This window comes from Macrobrachium nipponense, chromosome 24 (assembly GCF_015104395.2).
Source record: "Macrobrachium nipponense isolate FS-2020 chromosome 24, ASM1510439v2, whole genome shotgun sequence".
NCBI classification, from domain to species: Eukaryota; Metazoa; Arthropoda; class Malacostraca; order Decapoda; family Palaemonidae; genus Macrobrachium; species Macrobrachium nipponense.
Genome location: NC_061091.1, coordinates 50,078,639 through 50,105,610, shown reverse-complemented (window position 1 = coordinate 50,105,610; position 26,972 = coordinate 50,078,639). Strand labels below are relative to the sequence as shown.

The 26,972-nt window shown below is 34.5% G+C and overlaps 1 protein-coding gene and 11 non-coding genes across 12 annotated transcripts in view; 2 read left to right on the top strand and 10 right to left on the bottom strand.

Moving 5' to 3' along the window:
- The window catches only part of LOC135205614 (uncharacterized), a 141,333-nt gene that overhangs the window by 21,164 nt on the left and 93,197 nt on the right, over positions 1–26,972 (top strand). The gene's annotated exons all lie outside the window — the stretch shown is intronic.
- On the bottom strand, positions 3,103–3,184 carry Trnas-aga (transfer RNA serine (anticodon AGA)). Its single transcript has one exon. It is a non-coding gene; the product is annotated as a tRNA-Ser (tRNA).
- Positions 5,119–5,200, bottom strand: Trnas-aga (transfer RNA serine (anticodon AGA)). Its single transcript has one exon. It is a non-coding gene; the product is annotated as a tRNA-Ser (tRNA).
- Positions 5,849–5,930, bottom strand: Trnas-aga (transfer RNA serine (anticodon AGA)). Its single transcript has one exon. It is a non-coding gene; the product is annotated as a tRNA-Ser (tRNA).
- On the bottom strand, positions 6,335–6,416 carry Trnas-aga (transfer RNA serine (anticodon AGA)). Its single transcript has one exon. It is a non-coding gene; the product is annotated as a tRNA-Ser (tRNA).
- On the bottom strand, positions 7,551–7,632 carry Trnas-aga (transfer RNA serine (anticodon AGA)). Its single transcript has one exon. It is a non-coding gene; the product is annotated as a tRNA-Ser (tRNA).
- Trnas-aga (transfer RNA serine (anticodon AGA)) lies at positions 9,229–9,310 on the bottom strand. The gene has a single exon. It is a non-coding gene; the product is annotated as a tRNA-Ser (tRNA).
- Trnas-aga (transfer RNA serine (anticodon AGA)) lies at positions 9,960–10,041 on the bottom strand. The gene has a single exon. It is a non-coding gene; the product is annotated as a tRNA-Ser (tRNA).
- On the bottom strand, positions 11,160–11,241 carry Trnas-aga (transfer RNA serine (anticodon AGA)). The gene has a single exon. It is a non-coding gene; the product is annotated as a tRNA-Ser (tRNA).
- Trnas-aga (transfer RNA serine (anticodon AGA)) lies at positions 12,829–12,910 on the bottom strand. The gene has a single exon. It is a non-coding gene; the product is annotated as a tRNA-Ser (tRNA).
- On the bottom strand, positions 14,046–14,127 carry Trnas-aga (transfer RNA serine (anticodon AGA)). The gene has a single exon. It is a non-coding gene; the product is annotated as a tRNA-Ser (tRNA).
- Positions 16,638–16,719, top strand: Trnas-aga (transfer RNA serine (anticodon AGA)). The gene has a single exon. It is a non-coding gene; the product is annotated as a tRNA-Ser (tRNA).

Below are 26,972 nucleotides of genomic sequence, written 5' to 3'. Positions count from 1 at the left end.
AGAGACATATATCAAAATAGAGGCCGTTTTTAAAACTCGATTCAAGTTGATAGTGTTTTTGAATACTTCTAAGCTGCTGAAAACTAATGACGAAAATTGTGAAATCAATATATTAAGGTAATTGCAAGACAGGCATTTATGTGTGAGACAACGTAAGCGAACTCGTAGCTGCATATTTAGTTCCTTATACAGTTGTGCTTTTAACTCTTAGACCAATTGGCATGTCACCAAAGCAGATTAACACATCGAACCTTGTAACAGTCTGGCGCTGTGCCACAAACGAATGTTACCACCGCATTTCTTTTTTTTAAGTAGCGCCGATATTCTTGGCAATAGCTTTCAAAATCTTCTGGATTGCGCAGTGAGAAGAATCCGAACCTACGGAGGGTGATTGAATTTTATTTCAAATAAGACACTGCACTAGATGGCTGTCAGTGGAACAGCGGTGAAATTGACGCTTAGAAGACTTCCCCTCTTGAGAGTCCATACCATACTGATATATTGTGAATTGTGATGAGGTTTAGACTTTTGGATCGGAATTATGAGCACGCCTATTTATTCGTATTTTGTGCCAAAGCATTAATATGAGTAAAATCCAAACATTTACGATTTAAAACTAACTTCTCGTAAAGGTAGAAAATATGCTGCATTCTAGGCAGTAAAGCATAAATTGAGTCGATTAAAGGAAAAGCGTAATATTTCGAAACGAAATTATTAAGCAATAATCTAGAGAATATTGTTTTCTTGGGAAATAGACAAGCAGAGTATGTCAGCTTGGGGGTTAGGTTTTTCATAGGTTTTTAAATTTATGAAGAAAACTTTTATTTGCAGGTGGGAAGGGGAAATTGGACAGAAAAAAGTTCTTAAGATGGAGAAACCAGTAAATTTACAGAAAATACATGAGTATTTTCGTGAGAGAAATTGTAGCTAAGCCATTTTCTATAAAAGCCTTAATGCTTAAGAAAAGCTGACCAAGCATGATATCTTAAACTTCAATCACTCTAGTAACACTTCTTACTATAATGGGCGTTATTCTTTCCGCCCGTCTGTCATTGAATCACGGCCAAGCGGCTGGTCTGATGGCCATGAAACTTGGCAGGGTTATAGTGGGGACCCCTAAGATGGTTTAAAATGGGGTTTCATCCTACCTTCTTCCCCCGCTCCGAAGGTGATGGGGGTGAGAAGGGATTCCCTGAAAAGAGCTGGTTCTGCCCGTGAAACGGGGCTGGTTATGCCCGTAGATTGCTAGTAGGTACAATAGTCGATTAGATATGAATTTGACAAAATCTAATAAGTGCTAAACGTCTTCGGTGATTCAGCTGATGAACTCCTATAACCTTCAGGTTGGCACTGTGCCTTATGGAACTTACCAACATTATTTATAGGCAATGCCGTTTTCTCTAGGGTGTCTTTCTCTGTGACTAGGGATCGGGCCGATTGAGGAATATTTTATCTGATTTTCAGTCGGACGCCTTAACCACTCTGCCACTGCACAAGATTGGCTCATGAGAATGACCTAATGGTATTGCTTATGAGTTCTTGTTTGTAGGTATCCTTCAGTCTAGAATTTTCAGTTAAGAAAATTTCCGTGAAGGTTAATGATATAATGGATCAAGACTTATGAGTTTGCCATAAGGTAAGGAAAGGCACATTCATTTTAGAATTAAGTAACCCGACATTTAAAGAACGATTACACACGAAAGAATGAGACAGGATGTGTTAGATTTCATTTCTGTTTTCTCTGTCTATTTTAGAATATGAATGGTGAACATTTTCTTAAGCGAGTGGAAGAAATTAGTATAGAAACAGTACTGACGAAGACTGCTTTGCAAACTAGGTGGATACTGAGGTACCTTTAAGTGCCTTAGGGGAAAAGGTATGTGTGACATTCTGTATGGGACGTTGATTAAGATTTGGAAATTTTATTTGAATAACCTAAACTTCTGTTTTCTTTACGTTTCTGGATGGAAATAGGTGGACAGAAGAATACACTGATTGAATATGCATTTCACGTATTTTAACATTGTATGAACTGCAGCTTGACAAAGTGTCATTCATGGCGCTTTCTGCCGATTTTTCTTGTCGGTGCCTTTCTAAGATCATTACATTTCTATGAGAGTTGGATTCGAAGCCACTTCGAAAGAGTTCTTGTGAAATTGTGGACGGTTTTAAGCACTACTCAGCTTATGTAGAAAGGAGGAAACAGCCATCAGAATGTCATGTATTTTTGTACCCTTTAGAGAAATTAGTCTGGACCTTAGCATTGTTGTTTTGTCACATAATTTGAGGCTGACGATGGAGTTAATTTAATAATACGTACCTGGTTTCAGATGTGCTTTTGGTGTATTTATCTAGGTACTGAAACGAATGAATGCCAAACATTTTTGAACTCGGGAAAACTTTAAAGATTGTATGGAGGTACAAAAGATGCTGAAGCGCCTCAGTGGCGTGATCGGTATGGTCTTGGCCTGCCACCTCGGTGGCCGCGAGTTCCATTCTCGGGCATTCCACTGAGGGGTAAGAAGTGTATTTCTGGTGATAGAAGTTCACTCTCAACGTGGTTCGGAAGTCACGTAAAGCCGTTGGTCCCGTTGCTGAAGAACCACTGGTTCCATGCAATGTAAAAACACCATACAAACAAACAAAAGATGCTGAAACCCAGATGAGCTTCACTAAAGCAGAAATTGTCAATGGGAAGAAATTTATCCTAGAATTGAAGTATGTTAATAAATTTGCAGAATGATTCAATGGAAAAAAAATGTCATAATATGATAGAATCTGGGTTTGCTGCAATCTGGAAATAACTATGCTTAATATAAAGCTACCTCAGAATTATTATTAAACATATTTAATCCTAGGTTACTAGATACAGCTCTGTAATAGAACAACTTGATTCTAGAGTAGTGCAAATGCATCATCAACAGAGCTTAATGGTACAGTCTTGAGATAATGCCAGTGTGCCTTTGCATACTTTTCTCAAATCTCTGAGCTGTGCAGTGTATATGATTCGAACCTTAATTGATAGAAATGCTGTCATGAACACACTCAGTGGGTACTCCAGAACATTTTCTTGGCTGAAGGCTTTTAAAAGTTACCACATTCCGCAGTGAGTAGGATTCGAACCTACGCGGGAAGATCCCATCTGATTTCTAGTCAGACGCCTTAACCACTCGGCCATCACTGCAATAAAATGTGTGTGAATGATCCCCTGCGACAAAAATAAATAAATAAATAAATAAATAAATGACAGTGAAATCCTAATGGGAAATACATTTCATTGGCTTTAGGATTTTGGAAACAGAACAAAATGGGCGCTATCGGTTATAGAAGGCTAAATAAGAGGATTATTTAATAAAGTATTGGATTATTCCAATTCCAATTCTTATTTCTGTGAAAATTGATGATTTTAAAAATAAGCTACTGCATATTCTTTATGAAGAGTCTAGGGAAAAATTGCATTAAAACTGACGTATAAACAGTATGGGCAATAGTAACAATAAAAACTAAGAAGAGGAGCTGTCAAAGTATTAATGAACTTAAAGTGAATGATGGTTGGAAAAAATAACTTGATTGTTAGTAAAAAAAAATTGTCCTTTAAGCAGCTTTGCTTTATTGAGAAAATTTCTTTAGGAGCACTTTGAGCGTGATTTTCAAGTTTCTAGTCATAAAGGGTATTTTAAACATAATTTTCAAGTTTCTAGTTATAAAGGACATTTTGAACATAATTTCAAGTTTCTAGAGATAAAGGAGTAACGAAAATTGTGAAAATCTACATTTTAACATCCACATAATATGATTTAAAGATATCAGTACGCTGTGTATCCTAACAATTTTTGTTAGCTACTCGTTGAAGTCATTGACCCTCATGAGGTGGCTCTGTGCCAATTATTCAGTCTGTTTCCGGGTCAACCCCTTTTAGAAATATTGCCTGTTTTCATTTGGTAAGAGGTAATATTCACACTTAAAATCACTGAAATTCGCAGTGAGTAGGATTCGAACCTACGCGGGAAGATCCCATCACTGCATAGAAAATGTGCAATTTCTTGGTACAGGTTAACTAAAGAGGTGCTGTATGACATTTCTTTCTATGTTATATCATTTACCTCTCCATTTTGAAGTTTGTTGTTGAGGGTTGTTTGTCTTTAACTGAAGAAGGTAGGATTTTTATTTTGGTTGTTTTCAGTAAAGATTTAAGTTTTAGCAGTTAAGTACAGGATTTAAGGATGTTTTTCTATCAATCAATGATTCGTTCTGCATTGCAGATGTCTTGCGAATTCTTTTATTGTGGTACGAATGCACTGTTTATTAAGCTTTGTATTGTTTTTTATCTCAAAATGATACTTAGCCATGCAAGTCTGATACTGGTAGACTAGTTATATTATACATTTCTTCAATCCTTATTGAGTAGGATTCGAATATAAGCATTAAGATCCCCAAAAACTGGAAAAAGTAGAGAGAATAATCAGAGAAGTATCATTCTCGTTTTATTAGAGGTATGGCCATTTTGAATAAGAAAGGATTCGTGTTTATCATCCACACATTATCTTGTGAGGATAAATAGTTGAAAGGATTTAGAACATGGAGGAGTAAGGGACTCTGTGGATGTCTATGTACTTTTCTGAATGTCATCGTTGCAGATAATCTGCATATGAAATGCTAGCATTAAATGTTGCAACATGTACTGTGGCTGTAGGTTTTATTCTCAATATTATTACTGTTATTACCAGTATTATGATTACTATTTTTTTTTGCTACTGCAGAAACTGTGGAAATTGTTGTTTATTCATTTTTTATCTTGTTATATGGGTTGTCTAGATGGCAATGTTACTGTCTGTACTTTGTATATTCCATGTATATAGCCTTGAACTGACAATACAATTTATTATTATTATGATTAAATAGCTTATCATTTTTTATACATATAGTGTGAGCGTGATTTAAAGGTCTCAATATGCTGTGTATCCTAACAATTTTTTTTAGATACTTGTTGACGTCATTGAACCTTACGAGGTGGCTCTGTGCCAGTATTCAATCTGTTTCTGGGTTAACATGTGTCGGAAATATCACTTGTTTTCATTATGTCAACAGGTGATATTCACACTTAAAATCTCTGAAATTCGCAGTGAGTAGGATTCGAACCTACGCGGGAAGATCCCATCTGATTTCTAGTCAGACGCCTTAACCACTCGGCCATCACTGCATAGAAAATATGAAAGTTCTTGGTGCAGATTAACTAAAGAGGAGCTGTATGACATTTCTTTCTGTCATAATATCATTGACCTCTCCATTTTTAAGTTTGTTGTTGAGGGTCATTTGTCTTAAAGTAGGTAGGATTTTTATTTTGGTTGTTTTCAGGATTTAGATAAATCCATTTACCAAATGATGTAAAGACATAAGTTTTAGTAATTAAGTACAGAATTCAGGAATGCTTTTCTATCAATCAATGATAAGTTCTGCATTGCAAATGTCTTGAGAATTCTTTTATTGCGATAAAAATGCACTTTTTATTAGGCTTTGTATGGGGTTTTCAACTCGAAATGATACTTAGCCATGCAAGTCTGATATGATAGACTACTTTCACTATTTGTTCAATCCCTTATTGATTGAGCGCAGGATTTGAATATAAGGCATTTAGAATTAAGATCCCGTGAAATTGAAAACATTAAAAAACAATAAGCATAGGAGTATCTTTCATAATTTATTTGAAATATGTCCATAAGAAAATATTCTTTATTGTCATTTACACATTTTCTGAACATAAGAAAACTAGAAAAATTGGGAACACAGAAAAATGTAAGGGACTCTGGGGAGGTAAACATTTTCTTGGCTTTTTAAAAGCACTGCATTTCGCAGTGAGTAGGATTCGAACCTACGCGGGAAGATCCCATCTGATTTCTAGTCAGACGCCTTAACCACTCGGCCATCACTGCATTGAAATTTCATGAGTGATCTCTTTGGGGGGTGGGGGGAGTGTGAAATAGGTAAATAAATAAATACTAATAGCTAAATCCCAGAGCGTTATAATATTATATATTTCGGGCGAATGATGGTTGGAGGAAAATGATTTGAACGTTAGCGAGAAAAAAATCTTCTTTAAAGGGGTAATCGGAAATGGTTAAAGAACATAACATATCATTTGACATCCATATAGCAAGATTTAAGAACAAACCACAGTGTTTGACTAAGTAATTCCTTTTAGCTACCTTTCGAAGTCACTGAAATTTATGAGGTGGCTCTGTGCCAAATATCCATTCTGTTTCCGGGTCAACAGGTGTTAGATAGCCTGTTTTCTTTTGGCAACAGGTGATTATTCACACTTAAAATCACTGAAATCCGCAGTGAGTAGGATTCGAACCTACGCGGGAAGATCCCATCTGATTTCTAGTCAGACGCCTTAACCACTCGGCCATCACTGCATAGAAAATGTGCAATTTCTTGGTGCATGTTAACTAAAGAGGTGCTGTATGACATTTCTTTCTATGTTATATCATTTACCTCTCCATTTTGAAGTTTGTTGTTGAGGGTTGTTTGTCTTAAACTAAAGAAAGTAGGATTTTTATTTTGGTTGTTTTCAGAATTTATAGATAAATCCATTTACTAAATGAAGCAAAGATTTAAGTTTTAGCAGTTAAGTACAGGATTTAAGGATGCTTTTCTATCAATCAATGATTCGTTCTGCATTGCAGATGTCTTGAGAATTCTTTTATTGTGGTACAAATGCACTGTTTATTAATCTTTGTATTGTTTTTTATCTCAAAATGATACTTAGCCATGCAAGTCTGATACTGATAGACTAGTTATATTATACATTTCTTCAATCCTTATTGAGTAGGATTCGAATATAAGCATTAAGATCCCCAAAAACTGGAAAAAGTAGAGAGAATAATCAGAGAAGTATCCTTCTTATTTTTTTAGAGGTGTGGCCATTTTGAATAAGAAAGGATTCGTGTTTATCATCCACACATTATCTTGTGAGCATAAAAAGTTGAAAGGATTTAGAAACATGGAGGAGCAAGGGACTCTGTGGATGCCCTACGTACCTTTCTGAAAGTTTCATCATTGCAGATTAATCTGGCAATATGAAATGGCTAGCATTTAAATGTTGCAACATGTACCCCCTGGGCTGTAGGGTTTTATTCTCAATAATATTACTAGTATTATGATTACTATTTTTTTTACTACTGCAGAAACTGTGGCTATTGTTGTTTATTCATTTTTTATCATGTTATATGGGTTATCTAGATAGCTTATGTTACTGTCTGCACGTTGTATATTCCATGTATATAGCCTTGAACTGACAATACAGTTTATTATTATTATTATTATTATATAGCTTATCATTTTATATACATAATTAGTGAGCATGATTTAAAGATCTCAATATGCTGTGTATCCTAACAATTTTTTTATAGATACTTGTTGAAGTCATTGACACTTACGAGGTGGCTCCGTGTCAGTATTCAATCTGTTTCTGGGTTAACATGTGTTGGAAATATCACTTGTTTTCATTATGTCAACAGGTGATATTCACACTTAAAATCTCTGAATTTCGCAGTGAGTAGGATTCGAACCTACGCGGGAAGATCCCATCTGATTTCTAGTCAGACGCCTTAACCACTCGGCCATCACTGCATAGAAAATAAGAAAGTTCTTGGTGCAGATTAACTAAAGAGGAGCTGTATGACATTTCTTTCTGTGTTATAATATCATTGACCTCTTCATTTTTAAGTTTGTTGTTGAGGGTCATTTGTCTTGAAGTAGGTAGGATTTTTATTTTGGTTGTTTTCAGGATTTAGATAAATCCATTTACCAAATGATGTAAAGACAAGTTTTAGTAATTAAGTACAGAATTCAAGAATGCTTTTCTATCAATCAATGATAAGTTCTGCATTGCAAATGTCTTGAGAATTCTTTTATTGTGATAAAAATGCACTTTTATTAAGCTTTGTATGGGTTTTTCAACTCAAAATGATACTTAGCCATGCAAGTCTGATATTGATAGACTAGTTATATTATACATTTCTTCAATCCTTATTGAGTAGGATTCGAATATAAGAATTAAGATCCAAAAAACTGGAAAAAATGAGAGAATAATTAGAAGAGTATCCTTCTTGTTTATTAGAGGTATGGCCATTTTGAATATGAAAGGATTCGTGCTTATCATCCACACATTATCTTGTGAGCATACAAAGTTAAAAGGATTGAGAACATGAAAGAGCAAGGTACTCTGAGGAGGTGTATGTACCTTTCTGAATGTCTTCGTTGCAGATAATCTCCATATGAAATGCTAGCATTAAATGTTGCAACATGTACCGTGGAACATTTTCTTGGCTGCAGGTTTTTAAAAGCACTGCATTTCGCAGTGAGTGGGATTCGAATCTATATGTTATTTTGATTTCTGGTCAGATGCATTAACCACTTAGACGTCAGTGCACTCATATTTGAGGATTGATCTCTTTCGACATAAAAAGAGAGATAAATCAATAAATGACAGTGAAATCCTAGAGGGTTATAACTTTGCAAATATATTTTTGTTGTTTTAGGATTTTGGAAGCATGGAGCAGAATGGGTACTATTGGTTACGGAAAGTTAAATGAGAGGCTTATTTAATAAAGTATTCAATTGTTCAAATTTATGTTGCAAAACTTATTTCTGTGGAAATTTCTCCTTTGAGAATGAACTACTACATATTCGTTTGAAGAGAGGAGAAAAAATTTGAATGAAAACCCGATGATTATAATTAGTGGGTATTAGTAACGTTTTCCGAATAATTAAGGGGAGTTTAAAATCTAAGAAGAGTACTTGTGATGCTATTAATGAATTTAGGGTAAATGATGGTTGGAGAAAAATGAATTGAATGTTAGCAAAAGAAAACAGAATTCTTTTCCTTTAAGCAGTTTTACTGTGGAGAGAAAATTTCACTAGGAACATTTTGAACATAACTTTCAAGTTTCCAACTATAAAGAAGTACTGAAAGTTGTAGATGTATATAACAAAACATTTTCCACCCATACATTTCGATTTAAGAACATCTCTGTGCAACTTATTCTAAAAATAATTTTCTTTTGGTGCCTAATAATTTTCTTTCGGTGCGTTACAACAGGAAGTCATTAAACCTATTGAAATGGCAGTTTGCCAGTTGCTCACTTTATTGATATGTATACACATGTTGGGAATATTTTGTATCTTAGTGGCAACAAGTGATTTTTACTTAAAATCCCCTAATTGCGCAGTGAGTAGGATTCGAACCTACGCGGGAAGATCCCATCTGATTTCTAGTCAGACGCCTTAACCACTCGGCCATCACTGCATAGAAAATATGGAAGTAATTTCTTGATACAGGTTAATTAGCGAGGTACTTGATGCCATCTTTATCTATGTTATATCACTTACTTCTCAATTTTGTAAGTTTGTTTTTGAAGTTTATTTTTTATAGATGTGGGTAGAATTTTTATTTTGGTTTTCAGAATTTAGATAAAGCCATTTGCCAAAATGATGCAAATGCATTGGAAGTCTTGGAAATTCAAGGATAATTTTCCATCAGTCAATAGAACTGCATTGTAGGTGTCGTGAGAATTCTTTTATAGAAATCTATGTTACTTTTGTTGTAAAAGTGGAAAGTTTATTAACCCTGGTAGTTATTTTTCATCCCATAATGATACTTACGCTCGTGAGTCTGGTATGAATAGACTACTTTCACTATTTGTTCAATCCTTATTGAGCAGGATTTGAATATAAGCATTTAGAATTAAGATCCCGTGAAATTGAAAACATTAAAAAACAATAAGCATAGGAGTATCTTTCATAATTTATTAGAAATATGTCCATAAGAAAATATTCTTTATTGTCATTTACACATTTTCTGAACATAAGAAAACTAGAAAAATTGGGAACACAGAAAAATGTAAGGGACTCTGGGGAGGTAAACATTTTCTTGGCTTTTTAAAAGCACTGCATTTCGCAGTGAGTAGGATTCGAACCTACGCGGGAAGATCCCATCTGATTTCTAGTCAGACGCCTTAACCACTCGGCCATCACTGCATAGAAAATGTGCAATTTCTTGGTACAGGTTAACTAAAGAGGTGCTGTATGACATTTCTTTCTATGTTATATCATTTACCTCTCCATTTTGAAGTTTGTTGTTGAGGGTTGTTTATCTTAAACTAAAGAAGGTAGGATTTTTATTTTGGTTGTTTTCAGAATTTATAGATAAATCCATTTACTAAATGAAGCAAAGATTTAAGTTTTAGCAGTTAAGTACAGGATTTAAGGATGCTTTTCTATCAATCAATGATTCGTTCTGCATTGCAGATGTCTTGAGAATTCTTTTATTGTGGTACAAATGCACTGTTTATTAATCTTTGTATTGTTTTTTATCTCAAAATGATACTTAGCCATGCAAGTCTGATACTGATAGACTAGTTATATTATACATTTCTTCAATCCTTATTGAGTAGGATTCGAATATAAGCATTAAGATCCCCAAAAACTGGAAAAAGTAGAGAGAATAATCAGAGAAGTATCCTTCTTATTTTATTAGAGGTGTGGCCATTTTGAATAAGAAAGGATTCGTGTTTATCATCCACACATTATCTTGTGAGCATAAAAAGTTGAAAGGATTTAGAACATGGAGGAGCAAGGGACTCTGTGGATGCCTATGTACCTTTCTGAATGTCATCGTTGCAGATAATCTGCATATGAAATGCTAGCATTAAATGTTGCAACATGTACTGTGGCTGTAGGTTTTATTCTCAATAATATTACTAGTATTATGATTACTATTTTCTTTACTACTGCAGAAACTGTGGCTATTGTTGTTTATTCATTTTTTATCATGTTATATTGGGTATCTAGATAGCTTATGTTACTGTCTGTACTTTGTATATTCCATGTATATAGCCTTGAACAGACAATACAGTTTATTATTATTATTATTATATAGCTTATCATTTTATATACATAAATAGTGAGTGTGATTTAAAGATCTCAATATGCTGTGTATCCTAACAATGTTTTTTTAGATACTAGTTGAAGCCACTGAACCTTACGAGGTGGCTCTGTGCCAGTATTCAATCTGTTTCTGGGTTAACATGTGTTGGAAATATCACTTGTTTTCATTATGTCAACAGGTGATATTCACACTTAAAATCTCTGAATTTCGCAGTGAGTAGGATTCGAACCTACGCGGGAAGATCCCATCTGATTTCTAGTCAGACGCCTTAACCACTCGGCCATCACTGCATAGAAAATGTGCAAGTTCCTGGTGCAGATTAACTAAAGAGGAGCTGTATGACATTTCTTTCTGTGTTATAATATCATTGACCTCTCCATTTTTAAGTTTGTTGTTGAGGGTCATTTGTCTTAAAGTAGGTAAGATTTTTATTTTGGTTGTTTTCAGGATTTAGATAAATCCATTTACCAAATGATGTAAAGACATAAGTTTTAGTAATTAAGTACAGAATTCAAGAATCCTTTCCTATCAATCAATGATAAGTTCTGCAATGCAGATGCCTTGAGAATTCTTTCATTGTGATAAAAATGCACTTTTATTAAGCTTTGTATGGGTTTTTCAACTCAAAATGATACTTAGCCATGCAAGTCTGATATTGATAGATTAGTTATATTATACAGTTCTTCAATCCTTATTGAGTAGGATTCGAATATAAGAATTAAGATCCAAAAAACTGGAAAAAATAGAGAGAATAATCAGAAGAGTATCCTTCTTGTTTATTAGAGGTATGGCCATTTTGAATATGAAAGGATTCGTGCTTATCATCCATCTTGTGAGCATAAAAAGTTAAAAGGATTGAGAACATGAAAGAGCAAGGTACTCTGAGGAGGTGTATGTACCTTTCTGAATGTCTTCGTTGCAGATAATTTCCATATGAAATGCTAGCATTAAATGTTGCAACATGTACCGTGGAACATTTTCTTGGCTGCAGGTTTTTAAAAGCACTGCATTTCCAGTGAGTAGGATTCGAATCTATACGTTATTTTGATTTCTGGTCAGATGCGTTAACCACTTAGACGTCAGTGCACTCATATTTGAGGATTGATCTCTTTCGACATAAAAAAGAGAGATAAATTGATAAATGACAGTGAAATCCTAGATGGTTATAACTTGGCAAATATATTTTCGTTGCTTTAGGATTTTGGAAGCATGGAGCAGAATGGGCACTATTGGTTACAGAAAGTTAAATGAGAGGCTTATTTAATAAAGTATTCAATTGTTCATATTTATGTTGCAAAACTTATTTCTGTGGAAAGTTTTCCTTTGAGAATGAACTACTACATATTCGCTTGAAGAGAGGAGAGAAAAATTGAATGAAAATCCGAGTATAATTAGTGGGTATTAGTAATGTTTTCAGAATAATTAAGGGGAGTTTAAAATCTAAGAAGAGTACTTGTGATGCTATTAATGAATTTAGGGTAAATGATGGTTGGAGAAAAATGAATTGAATGTTAGCAAAAGAAAACAGAATTCTTTTCCTTTAAGCAGTTTTACTGTGGAGAGAAAATTTCACTAGGAACAATTTGAACATAATTTTCAAGTTTCCAACTATAAAGAAGTACTGAAAGTTGTAGATGCATATAACAACATTTTCCATCCATACATTTCGATTTAAGAACATCTCTATGCAACTTATTCCAAGAATAATTTTCCTTTGGTGCCTAATAATTTTCTTTCGGTGCGTTACAACAGGAAGTCATTAAACCTATTGAAATGGCAGTTTGCCAGTTGCTCACTTTGTTGCCATGTATACACCTGTTGGGAATATTTTGTATTTTAGTGGCAACAAGTGATTTTTACTTAAAATCCCCTAATTGCGCAGTGAGTAGGATTCGAACCTACGCGGGAAGATCCCATCTGATTTCTAGTCAGACGCCTTAACCACTCGGCCATCACTGCATAGAAAATGTGTAAGTCATTTCTTGATACAGGATAATTAGCGAGGTACTTGATGCCATCTTCGTCGATGTTATATCACTTACTTCTCAATTTTTAAAGTTTGTTGTTGAGGTTTATTTTTTATAGATGTGGGTAGAATTTTTATTTTGGTTTTCAGAATTTAGATAAAGCCATTTGCCAAAATGATGCAAATGCATTGGAAGTCTTGGAAATTCAAGGATAATTTTCCATCAGTCAATAGAACTGCATTGTAGGTGTCATAAGAATTCTGTTATAGAAATTTATGTTACTTTTATTGTAAAAGTGCAAAGTTTATTAACCCTGGTAGTTATTTTTCATCCCATAATGATACTTACGCTCATGAGTCTGGTATGAATAGACTACTTTCACTATTTGTTCAATCCTTATTGAGCAGGATTTGAATATAAGCATTTAGAATTAAGATCCCATGAAATTGAAAACATTAAAAAACAATAAGCATAGGAGTATCTTTCATAATTTATTAGAAATATGTCCATAAGAAAATATTCTTTATTGTCATTTACACATTTTCTGAACATAAGAAAACTAGAAAAATTGGGAACAGAAAAATGTAAGGGACTCTGGGGAGGTAAACATTTTCTTGGCTTTTTAAAAGCACTGCATTTCGCAGTGAGTAGGAACCTACGCGGGAAGATCCCATCTGATTTCTAGTCAGACACCTTAACCACTTGGCCATCACTGCATTGAAATTTCATGAGTGATCTCTTTGGGGGGTTGGAGAGGGGGTGGGGTTGTGGGGGAAATAGGTAAATAAATAAATAACAGCTAAATCCCAGAGCGTTATAATATTATATATTTCGGGCGAATGATGGTTGGAGGAAAATGATTTGAACATTAGCCAGAAAAAAAAATCTTGTAAGGGGTAATTGAAAATGGTTAAAGTACATAACATATCATTTTACATCCATATAGCAAGATTTAAGAACAAATCACAGTGTGACCAAGTAATTCCTTTTAGCTACCTTTTGATGTCACTGAAATTTATGAGGTTGCTTTGTGCCAAATATCCATTCTGTTTCCGGGTCAACAGGTGTTAGATAGCCTGTTTTCTTTTGGCAACAGGTGATTATTCACACTTAAAATCACTGAAATCCGCAGTGAGTAGGATTCGAACCTACGCGGGAAGATCCCATCTGATTTCTAGTCAGACGCCTTAACCACTCGGCCATCACTGCAATGGGCAAATGAGGTAATGCATTATTTCATTTCTTGTGGAAATGTTACTGGGTGATGATTTTATTAGAATGCAGGTGCTGTGAAAACCTAGAATACGACTGATATCCTGTGTTTCCACATACTTTTTTTTTTAATTTCCTCTGATCGTTATAATTTACTTTGAAAACGAACATGATCCGTTCTCGAGATATATTGTTGTCAAACATTGATCTATGACTAAATTTGAATTTAGTCATTGATGGACTGCTATTGGGACCGGTTGCATTACTGGCTAAGCTGAAGTTGCCTTGACAAGGTTTGTAATCTGAATGGTCCAATTTAATCGGTGCACCATCATAATTGTATATTTCATGCTTGGTAATTTATAATAGCAACACAGAAGTAACAGTTGTGTAAATTTGTACGTTTTGCTCATTACTGAATAGAGTCTGAATTTTTGGCCTTACCAGATTTTTCATTGACAGGTTTGCATATTTTCCCTGAATTCTTCATCATAATAAGTACTATTTGTCCGATAAAATTTGATGGTTGTGACTTCATCGAATCATGTGAGGAGTTATTTAAATTTTCAGAATGTGTAAAAGAGAGAGAAAAAAAGAGGAAAAAAAAATCCGTTGAAGATGACCCTATTTGGTGTTGTATTCTGTCTTGGCACTGGGTTCACGTCTGGGAGGTAGTTGAATTTGGCACTTGATAAGTAGTTTTCCCACCTGTCACTATACATTGGTAAATTAAGGTGGCCTTACGGTTACTGTCATCTTGGACGTCTGCAGTTCTTCGCAGTGAGTAGTAATCGATGAGTAGGAATCTAATGCGGGAAGATCCTATGTGAGTTTTAGGCTGATGCCTTAACTACTTGGCCATTAGAGTGCGTTTTATGGAAAAGTAAGCGTCAAATTCTCATTTTTGTAAAGCAAGGCCAATATTAATGGAAATAACACTAAGAAACGAAAGTTCAAGGGATCCTGTAGAAAAGGCGTTGTTCAGTTAGCACTGATTTAGTTAATTTAAAAAAAAATAATCGTCTGAAGGCTGATACATACCAAACCTAACATAGCAGCTGATGTCATGGTTGATTGTTGTTACGAAGATACAAACTCATTCATATTTATCTCTATCAAATTTGCTCTTGTAAATTTTATTTACCAACAAATTATTAGAAATAACAGTAACCGTTTTTTCGAAGATTCATCAGTTACGGCGCTTGTCGTTTATTTTCTTCTTTAAAATATTCTTCCATTCATGGGAACGATTTTCATTGATCAGAAGATGTTTAATCATTGTTTTCGCTTTTAATATCTTTCGCTGCACGAACCTGAGAGGGAAACGTGAGAGGGTTCATCTTTCGTGTTCTGGGGGAAGGAGGGAGGAAGATAAGATAAGGGGGGAGCACTTTTAGGTCTTGAAAGGGTACCGTTACTCTTACCCCACTCCCCCTCCTCAACCCACCCCCCACCCCGCCCCACCCCTCGCCCCATGTAGCTAACTGAACGTACGAGTGAACTGTGCAGGTTTGCAAACCTGTTCGGTATGTTCAGGTACAGGTACCCGTGGCATTTGACGTTGTATTGCATAAAAAGTAGTCTACTCTCTCTCTCTCTCTCTCATTTCTAAAAGGTTTTGTGCATCTCATGTCCATAGAATGTTACATTTAGTTGTCCAAATTATCTGTTGGATGGCAGAGGTCGGACGACAAGTATGCACACACAAATATTCAAATAAATAAATTATTCTATATATATATATATATATATATATATATATATATAGATATAGCGCAGACCGTAAATATAGTATATATATATATATAATATATATATATATAATATATTATATAATATATATATATAGCGCAGACCGTAAATATATATATATATATATATATATATATATATATATATATAGATATATATATATACATAGATATATTACATATATATAATATTTATAATAAGTATATATATTATATATATATATATATATATATATATATCTATAATATATAAAATTATATATCATTATATTATATATATATTTATATATAGATATAGTATATAATATAGATATATATATAGATAATTTATATATATAATATATATATATATATATATATATATTTGGTAAATATCAAGGCAATGGGCTGAGATATGGAACACTCTCTCTCTCTCTCTCTCTCTCTCTCTCTTTTATATATATATATATATAGATATATATATATATATATATATATATATATATAATATATATATATATATATATATATATGTATATTATATATATATATATATATATATATATAATATATATAATTAAACCCCCCCTCCGTATTGGAATCCCTTGTTACTTCTGTATCGTGTGGTTAATTGAAAAATTAGATTACAGATTTTCTTTGCGGTCTACGCTAGGAGTAAGATCCCACGCCAGCACATAGAAAGCTTAATCTGCTGAAAAAACGAATTCCGATTTTTCAAAACTTAGCACGTGCAGTGATGGCCGAGTGGAAGCACGTGCAGTGATGGCCGAGTGGTTAAGGCGTCTGACTAGAAATCAGATGGGATCTTCCCGCGTAGGTTCGAATCCTACTCACTGCGAATAGTGAATTATGTTTTAAGAGATGAGCCACAGATGTTGTAATCTGTTCGGAAGGTCACGAAACATAAAGTAGGTTGCCGCTTTGGGCTAATTTCATTCATTAAATCTCACTTAAAGCAAAAAAAATAATGTAGATTTGGCACATACTTGGCCACATCTCCCTCTGTCTCAGGTCAGCAAGGTTAAGAAGCTTATCACTTTTGGTTCCTCATACCCAAACGTGACGGTTTAAGACGGAAGTCTCCCTTAATTGAGAGGGAGAGAGAGAGAGAGAGAGAGAGATGAGAGAGAGAGGGAAGGAGAGGAGAGAGAGAAGAGAGAGAGCAGATAGAGAGAGAGAGAGAGAGAGAGAGAGAAGAAGGAAGAGAGGAGAGAGAGAGAGAGAGAGAGCTGTCATACATGCTTTTGACAAGGTAGTGCAACGTACAATGAATGCGGAAGTACGATATATCGAATATGTAAGGAAGGAAATGACAGCTTAGAAGAAAATGAAGCTCCCGTTTTTAACGTAAAGAAAAGAAGACCACCAATTGTAACCAACTCTTGTGTGACTAGAAAGATTCAGATTATGGGATTATAAAGGAAATTTCACGACCGTATTAAAGGACCCGGAATGGAAGGATGTTGGGATTAGCTTGAGCCAGATTAAAAGTCTTGAAGTTGGACTACGTCTGAAAACCTACTCGATGTTTCATGACATTCTAGACGGTATATATATATATATATATATATATATATATATATATATATATATATATATATATATATATATATATATATAAAACATGTACATAGCGCACGAAAGCTGGGATAATGGTGGAATAGAAGACCTAACTTGTTCTACAGTGTAAGGGCGGTGGTCATGTAGCATTCTTTGATGAGAGAAAAGAGCTAGACTCTAGTGTTCAAAACTTTTGATAATTGATTGTAATTATTATTCTAATGTATTTAGAAAAATGTTAACCTACAGTGGAGGCATTTGTCCAAGCATATATCTTTAATGAAATAATCTGAAAACTATTTGATACATAAAAGACGATAGAAATCAATACAGAATCTGATTAAACTATGATTTTATGTCAGTCGTATTTTAGGGACGTTCTCTCTTTATCAGGGAATACTAAACTCTGTCTGATATTGTTATATACTTGTTTAAGATTAAACTGGCCTTATGCCCGCACGGACTCTTGCGGGACTCTTGCGCAAAAAAAAAAAACTGTAAATCAAAAGTCAAACAAAGTGACTGCGACAGGGGTCATGGAAAATAGTGCGAACTTTCCCCCAGATGATGATCCTCTTTCTTTGTCGAAAGCTGTATGAGGTTTTGGTTATTTTCTATTCTGTTATCGTCTGTGTCCTGTTTTGGCTTCTGGTGCTGCACTCTCTCTTTGGGTAATATTTCCGACTGCATCGTTGGGTTATCGGTTTCTTGACCAGATAAACTCGGCATATTTGTTCGCAAAAATTAAGCATGTTTGTTACTAAAGACTCAGCATATTTATTCCCAAAAAACTCATTACATTTGTTCCCAAAAAAATCATCATATTTGTTCCCAAAAACTCGGCATATTTAAAAAACTCAGCATATTTGTTTCCAAATCTCACCATATTTGTTCCCAAAAGTTCAGCAGATTTGTTTCCAAACACTCATCATAATTGCTCCCAAAAACTCTGCATATTTGTTCCCAAAAATAAAAAATCATAATTCTCACGGCCAAAAATACTACCCAAAAACTCGCAGGAACAAAAACTTCAGCATATTCTTCAAAAACAAAAACACACCCAAAACTCAGCAAGGAACAAAAACTCAGAAAATTAAAAAATCTCAACTTTTTTCCCTCAGGAACAAAAACTCAGCATATTTGTTCCCAAACTCAGCAGGAACAAAAACTCGCATATTTGTTTCCCAAAAACTCAGCAGGAACAAAACTCAGCATATTTGTTCCCAAAAACTCAGCAGGAACAAAAACTCAGCATATTTGTTCCCAAAAACTCAGCAGGAACAAAAACTCAGCATATTTCTTCCCAAAAACTCAGCAGGAACAGGAAAAACTCAGCATATTTGTTCCCAAAAACTCAGCAGGAACAAAAACTCAGCATATTTGTTCCCAAAAACTCAGCAGGAACAAAAACTCAGCATATTTGTTCCCAAAAACTCAGCAGGAACAAAAACTCAGCATATTTGTTCCCAAAAACTGTAGCCAAACAATTTCCTCCAATGCAGCCCTCTTCCCTGACAAATGGATACGATAATTCATCTACTCCATCTTGTATGCCAAATCGGACTGACGTCCAAATGCGACCAGAAGGGAAACTTTATCCTTTCCCCGTGGGAAGCCCTAGATAGGAAGAAAATGTCGTCCACTTTTTTTTTTTCGCCAACAGACGTCGCCCGAAGCGAGAGGAGGCAGAGAAGAGGGGTCCTTCAGACCTCCATTCGATTTAGCAACCCCATTTCCCTCGACGAGTGATTTAAATGTACTACTGGCATTCTCGGCATTTGTTATTTAAGGAAGTGTCTCGAAGTCCTGTTTACATAATATATGCATGAAGCGACCGCTCTCCCCAAGGGCACTGGAATGGGTAAGCCTCTTCTCTGAGGGATTCTGTCCTAGCAGTGTGGTTTCCTTTTCTCCCAGACCCTGTTTTTTTATCTGATGTGTTGACCTCATCTGAATGTCATTCATACTGTCAAGTAATTATTTCAAGTTTTAACTTGTTATAAAGTAAAACATTGTTCATTATTTACTCCAAAGTATACCACATGTTACTCCGTAGCAATTATGTACCTCAACAGAAACCTGATAAAACGTGTATCTTGTATAGCAGACATTCAAATAATTTTTTATATTGAACAAAATATATAAAAGTTCCATATCTTATAATACTTAAGACTAGTTATACAGTGCAATCACTTATGGGTAATTCCTACTTAACATATTGTAATTTCCCAGTATAGTTATCTGTAAGTATTTAAATTATGTAATACTACTTGAGTACCATATCCGGCGTCAATAACCTCGTCGTTGCGACGCCAGTAAGAACTAACAAATCAATCAATGAGTACCATATCAGCCCTGATGAATGACGTTTGTCTAGTAATCAATAGGGGGGAAAAGGTATGTATAATACCACAGCCAATGCCATTCATTCGAGAGGGCTTTCCCCTACACGCATACCGCGTCCGGGTTGCCTGTTGTGCTGTGCTTTGTAAGCTTTTTTTGCACAATAAATTATTTTCTAGCTCTTATAAGAGAAGGTCGTGGCGACGGTCAACCTTAGCAGATTAAATAAAGAGCGATGAGAACTGACATTGAATAACAGAGTGGCTGAGGAGAAATTCTGGGAAGATATCGTAAGAAAAACATTTGAGAAGTGAATGAAAGCAACTGCAAATACAAAGGGAAACTGATGATGTATTTAAAACAAATAGTTTTAAGTAAAACAAAGAAAAGACTCCAAATTGTGACAAAGAAGATTACAGCCACTGAAGTTAGAAAGTGTGGATGTCACTCAAAGCACCTGGGATGCCGGTGGCACAAACCATTATCGCTGAAAGAATTTTACCATTCATTTAGCAGGTACACATAGCACACATCACATGAAAAATATTAATGATGCGATATATACATACGTACTACACACGCACACTACATATATATATATATATATATATATATATATATATATATATATATATATATATATATCTATATATATATATATATATATATATATATATATATATATATATATATATATATATATATATATATATATATATATATATATATATATCTATATATATATATATATATATATATATATATATATATATATATATATATATCTATATATATATATATATTATTATATATATATATAATATATATATATATATATATATATATATATATATATATTGTTATATATATATTACTCATGTTTCTGATTGATTCAGGAAGAGATGATGAGTGACTATGAAAGCGTATGTAAGAGAGAGAGAGAGAGAGAGAGAGAGAGAGAGAGAGAGAGAGAGGTTTGTTATTGTTATGAATCCAAGGCGTTCATGAAGGATACAAACCTTTTATAATACTCGCTTCCCCCCACAACGGAAATATTATGCTCCCCAATAAAAATATCGACCGACAACGACCATTAAAGAAAAAAACAAGTGACAAATGCGCCGAAGTTTCTGCGCATCGCATAATCAAGGCCACCGAAAATAGATCTATCGTTCTGTGGTCTCGGTCAGGATGCTGTATGAGCCTCGGCCCTTGAAACTTTTAACCACTGCCCGTTGGTGGCCTGGCAGACGGAAAAAGCGCTGGAAAAAAAAAAAAAGTGCGGACGGACAGACAAAGCCGGCACAATAGATTTATTTTATATAAAACTAAAGATACGTGTGAAGAACAGCACACAAGCAGGTCGAGTTATTCAGTCCAAGGTATTTAATTGTTTTTTTATTATTTTATTTCATTTCTACTGACATGCAAATTTGGCCTAATATTATTCATAAACTTAATTCAAGTACTATTGAGATTTCGTTTGAGGGCTGCTGAAATTGACAATAAAATTTCTCAAAATCCCTCGAAGACGCCGGATGTCTCACCGTGATTTAGCTACTTGCGAAACGCGGTCCCCGACCCACTACCCCTCGAGCCATCGCCCCCCCCCCCCCTCCAACAGACATCATACACTCTTGGGTCCAAGAGAAACAGATGAAACGGACCTGGCTTAATTTACGGACCCCTTTAAGCGGTGTCAGATCCCAAAGGGAGAAGAGGCACTTGAGGTCGAGTTGATGTTCTTAAAGTTTGATAAAAACGGGGAAATTTTTTACCGTGACTCGACGTTGCTGCAGGGAGTGGGTGGAACTGTTACCTCACGAGGTGCACTGTAGGCATTACTAAAGGTTCTTTGCAGCGTCCCTTCGGCCCCGAGCTGCAACACCTTTCGTTCCTTTTACTGTACCTCCATTCGTTTATCTCTTTCTTCCATCCTGCTATCCACCATCTCCTGACAATTGTTTTATAGTGCAACTGCTTTGAGGTTTTCCTCCTGTCACACCTTTCAAACCTTCCTACTCTAAATTTCCTATCCAGCGCTGAATGACCTCTTGGTTGGTTTCCAAGTGCACAGCCTTCGGCCTAAATCCTATATTACATCTAATGTTATAATTCACTTTAACGCAAACGCAAGAATATCAAATCTAATTATTGATTTGAATACAGAATTTAGGCCAACGGCCAAGCACAGGGACCTATGAGGTCATTCAGCGCTGAAACGGAGACTGACAGTAATAGGTTTAAAAGGCTTAACAGGAGGAAAACCTCGGAGCAGTTTGCACTATGAACCAACAGTTAGGAGAGGGTGGAAAGAAAGATGGAAGAAAGAGAATACGAAACAAATCCAATATTGCATTCGCGAACGGCAGAAAACGGAGGAGAGTAAAAACTTTCGTCCATCTGGAAGATAATGAACGGCAGGAACAACGAGGAGAGTAAAACTTTTCGTCCACTGACGATAATGACGAGGAACAGTTTACCATCGGCAGACGGTACTCGTGCGAATTTCAGTCATCCAGACTTTTCAGAGCGTGTTCCTTACCGTGAGACATATTATACAGCCAGAAGTAAGAGAATGTCTCAGAGAAATGGAATCGAGATTAAGCTCGCCTGATGCAGTTCGTTAATGTGTGAGTTGAAATACAATAATCTGAGACATCTTATATCTTGTAACTTCCTTCTGTAACCCTTCACGGATTACTCGGCCGTTCCAGAGGGTTACCAGTTATTGCGAACGGCTGGAAATGAGTACTATAGTACCTTCACTTAAGCCGAAATGAAAACGGATGAAATAACAGTTTTCTTGGCTATATTAATAAGAGTATGTATTATATATATATATATATATATATATATATATATATTATATATCATATACATATATATGTACATAAGCATATACACAATTTATAAATATACTATATAAATAAAATGTATACATATATGCATAATATATATATATATATATATATATATATATATATATATATATATATATATATTTTATAATATATAATATATATATATATATATATATATATATATATGTATTTAGAATATATATATATATAGATATATATATATATATATATATATATACATACATACATACATACATACATACATACATATATATATATATATATATATATATATATATATATATAAAATGTGGGAATATATCTATCAATCTATTTATCTATCTGTTTAGCTTAATATATATAATATATATATATATATATATATATATATATATATATATATATATATATATATATATATATAATATGATCAGAGGGCAGTGGAAACAGGCTGGTACATAAAAACAACTTTATTTGTGCCGACGTTTCAAGACAACAAGTCTCATTTTCCAGGCTGTAAATAAAAAAAGAATAAATCTTGTAAATAATAACAAACAAACAAATTGCACAAAAATCTGTTTAAAACCAAATTTGCATCAGGATACATTCATCATTGTAGGAGGTACCAACCTATATAGAAAGGAGAAGGACAAATGGAATAAAGGCAGGTGAAAAGCAAAGAAGACGGTTACGACAGGTAGAGAAGGTGGAGGAATTTTTGGCATTCAACAATGGTACTGTGTGTTTGATGGTTAGAGATTCTAGAATAGATTGAGGTTGCAAGCACTATCTGTTCTATTATAATTTACAAGATTTATTCTTTTTTATCTAAAGCCTTGAAAATGAGACTTGTTGTCTTGAAACGTCGGCACAAATAAAGTTGTTTTTATGTACCAGTCTGTTTCCACTGCCCTCTGATCTTCATATATCGACTGATTAGCTGTCCACCTGTATCCTTTATATATATATGTATATATATGGGAATATATCTATCTATCAATCCATCTATCAAGCTACGTATATATATATGTATATATATATATATATAATAATAACATAATATATATATATATATATTATATATATATATATATATATATATATAATATATATCTTGTCTTCTTGTACGCCACCCTCAGGCAAAAGCCATCAGTACCCACCCCCTTTTCTCTCTCTCTCTCTCTCTCTCTCTCTCTCTCTCTCACTCTCTCTCTCTGTCTCTGTTTCTCAGGAAAGTTCACGTTTTTTTTATTTTTTGTAACTTGACATCGAAGATAGGCGGCATCAGTTTTGAATAAACGTCTGAATCTCTCAGCAAGAAACCTCAAATCCACGAGATAAGAGAGGGATTACGGTATCGAAGATAAAAAAAAAGAAAAAAAGGCGAAATATGTGGCGAAGTTTCTTCGGCGTAATCTAGTTTTCTGTACAGCGTATAATGCTGTATGAACCTCCCAGCCACGGCCAATGGAACTGTCAGCTGCGGCCCGTTGGTGACCTATAGGATGTTGGTAATTATAGCGGTGGCAGATGGACGATCATGACTTAACTTTAACCTTAGATGAAATAAAAACTACTAAATTGCAGACCTTTATTCTCACCAGTTTTTATTTTATTTCATTCCAGGTTAAAGTTAACCATAATCATACCTCTGACACAGCACTATAACTACCAACAACATAGGCCACTATCGGACCCTGGCTGAGTTTCATGGGCCACTGCTAAGAGTTTTAAGGGCCATGGCTGAGGCCACCACCGGACAGAAATACTAGAGTAATTTTCACTCGTTTTATTATCGCCTCGCCAAAGTCGTCTGCAAAATGACAAAACTGAGAAAAATGGCGCATCTTTCCCCTGCCTCACTACTGATTTTCTAGATACTGCAAATGGGACCCCCAAAATACGCGTGGAAACCATTGAAGAATCATTCTGAAACTGCAGTAACTTGTGTATTGGTGTTTCAAGAATACAATAGGCGGCATATCTCAATTTCGAATTTATACAGATACCACAGTTCCCCATTTTACAGCGGCCTTGAAACTCGTTGAGGCGAACGTTATCCCAACAAAACTATACTCTGTTTTTTTCCATCTGTCCATTTGCCTGTGGTGTTTGCGCATGGTAACACTGCTTCCCAGGCTTTAAATAATATCCTATTTCGAATGTTAACGGTATAATTCGCGTACAGTAAATTATTAAAACCCTTTTCAGTTGCAAATGTACACCCAGATATCCTTTTATTTACCTAAAACCAGGATCCATACAGCTCTGTATGGATCCTGCCTAAAACACACATAACGAAACTACTTAAAGCCCGGGACGCAGTGTTACCACGCGCGACCACCACAGGCGGATACACAGATGGAAAAAACAGAGTATAGTTCTTGCCATTAGTAGGTTACTATTACAAAGAGAATTCGTGATGTAATTAAGGAAGTGGAAGGCAACTAATAGCAACTTGTATTCTCCTGCAAGCGAATCTTGTCGCTCCAATACGTTTGATAAGAAATATTGCAATGCAATGCTGCGTAAGAAACAAAACGGTATACCGCCCTAAAATGGAGAACTGTAGTATCTGTATAATTTTCGAAATTGAGATACGCCACCTGTTGTGCTCATGAAACACTAATACACAAGTTACAGAAGTTTCAGAATGGTTCTTCAATGGTTTCCAGGAGTATTTATGGGGTCCCATTTGCAGTATCTGGATACTCAGATCTAAAACTCTCCCATTATCAAACACACCAAATAGCAGCCATCAAACATCGGTAGTTATTGTTTTATTTAAGTTAAAATTACCCCAAATCATGTGTTTGGCAACGATATAGGCCAGGAAACCAGCGGGTCGTGGTTAAAGTTTCAAGGGCCGCGACTCATACAACATAATGCTGAGAGCACCGAAAGATAGATCTATTTTCTGCGGGCTTGATTATATGCTTGTTTTTTACCAATCTGATTTGTCTGAATTTGTTAACAAGACCTTTACAGAAACCAATTCCTTTTATGGAGATGTACTATATACCTCAGTGATACTTCTTTTCATTCAAAAATGGAAACCTTTGTGTGCGTAAAAATTCCACCATTCTTAAAATGATGTTTCCTTCTTGACCTGCCCTTAATTAACTTTTAGGTAATCAGGTTCTACGTGTAGAATTTAAGAGCAATACAATGACAATCTTTATTTTCGTCATTTCAACAGATATATTTTTAAATTCATACTTTGAAAAATCAATAAACCGTGACATGCAAACTGATATTGTCGAGTGCATGCAATATATTTGTTGACATATCCCGGTAACAAATACCAACATATTGGAAGCTGCAATTCCGCTGTTTGTGTCAAGATTTAGGGACTATATTTCATTTTCTTGAGGTTATGAGTGTGGGGGGAATTTTTAAGTGTTCGACATTAAAGATACAAATAAGGAAAATGAACTTCTTCACTGAGACTCTTAAGCCATGGGTAATTTTAGAATGCCCGTAGTAATAATATAAATGTGTATTTATGTATATATATGTACATATATATATAGTATATATATATTACCTATATATATATATATATTATATATATATATATATATATATAGGCAAAACACGTAGGAAAGTGAAGCAAAGGAGTGCTGCGAGGCCTTTCGACTCAATATCCTGTGCATAACTTTATTTTGCCTTTATTTATATATTGATATATTCATCACATTCCAAATTTTTTTGAATTAGTTAAATATACTATATATATATATATATATATATATATATATATATATATATATATATATATATAGGTACGGGGATACGGAAGGACATGGCACATTAAAACATGATTCTTTATTGCTAGCGACGTTTCGAGACAAAGTCCCATCTTCAGGCTAAACATTACATCAATACCAAACAATTAGGAATGTTAACGTAAAATTATTATAAATTAAAGTATTTCTAAGTAAAATTACGAATAAAAAAATCTCAAAGAATGAGTATTTCTAAGTAAAATTACGAATAAAAACATTAAAAAGAATATATATATATATATATATATATATATATATATATATATATATATATATATATATATAAATATAAAAATATTAAAAATGAGGAAAATACCTTGCTCAAGCAGAGTCCCGCCGTTCCGTGTCAGGACGGTGGAAAAAGTCAAGAAGAGGCAAAGAACAAAGTGACGTGTCTTTATGCTATATACAAAGGTACTGAGGTAGTATGGTTGATAAGTGAAGGTACCAGTTTCTTAATTGCCAAACTTTCAAGAACGAGGAGGTGGTGTTCATATGGTGACGTCATAATGACCTTAAAGTTGTTATAATCTATC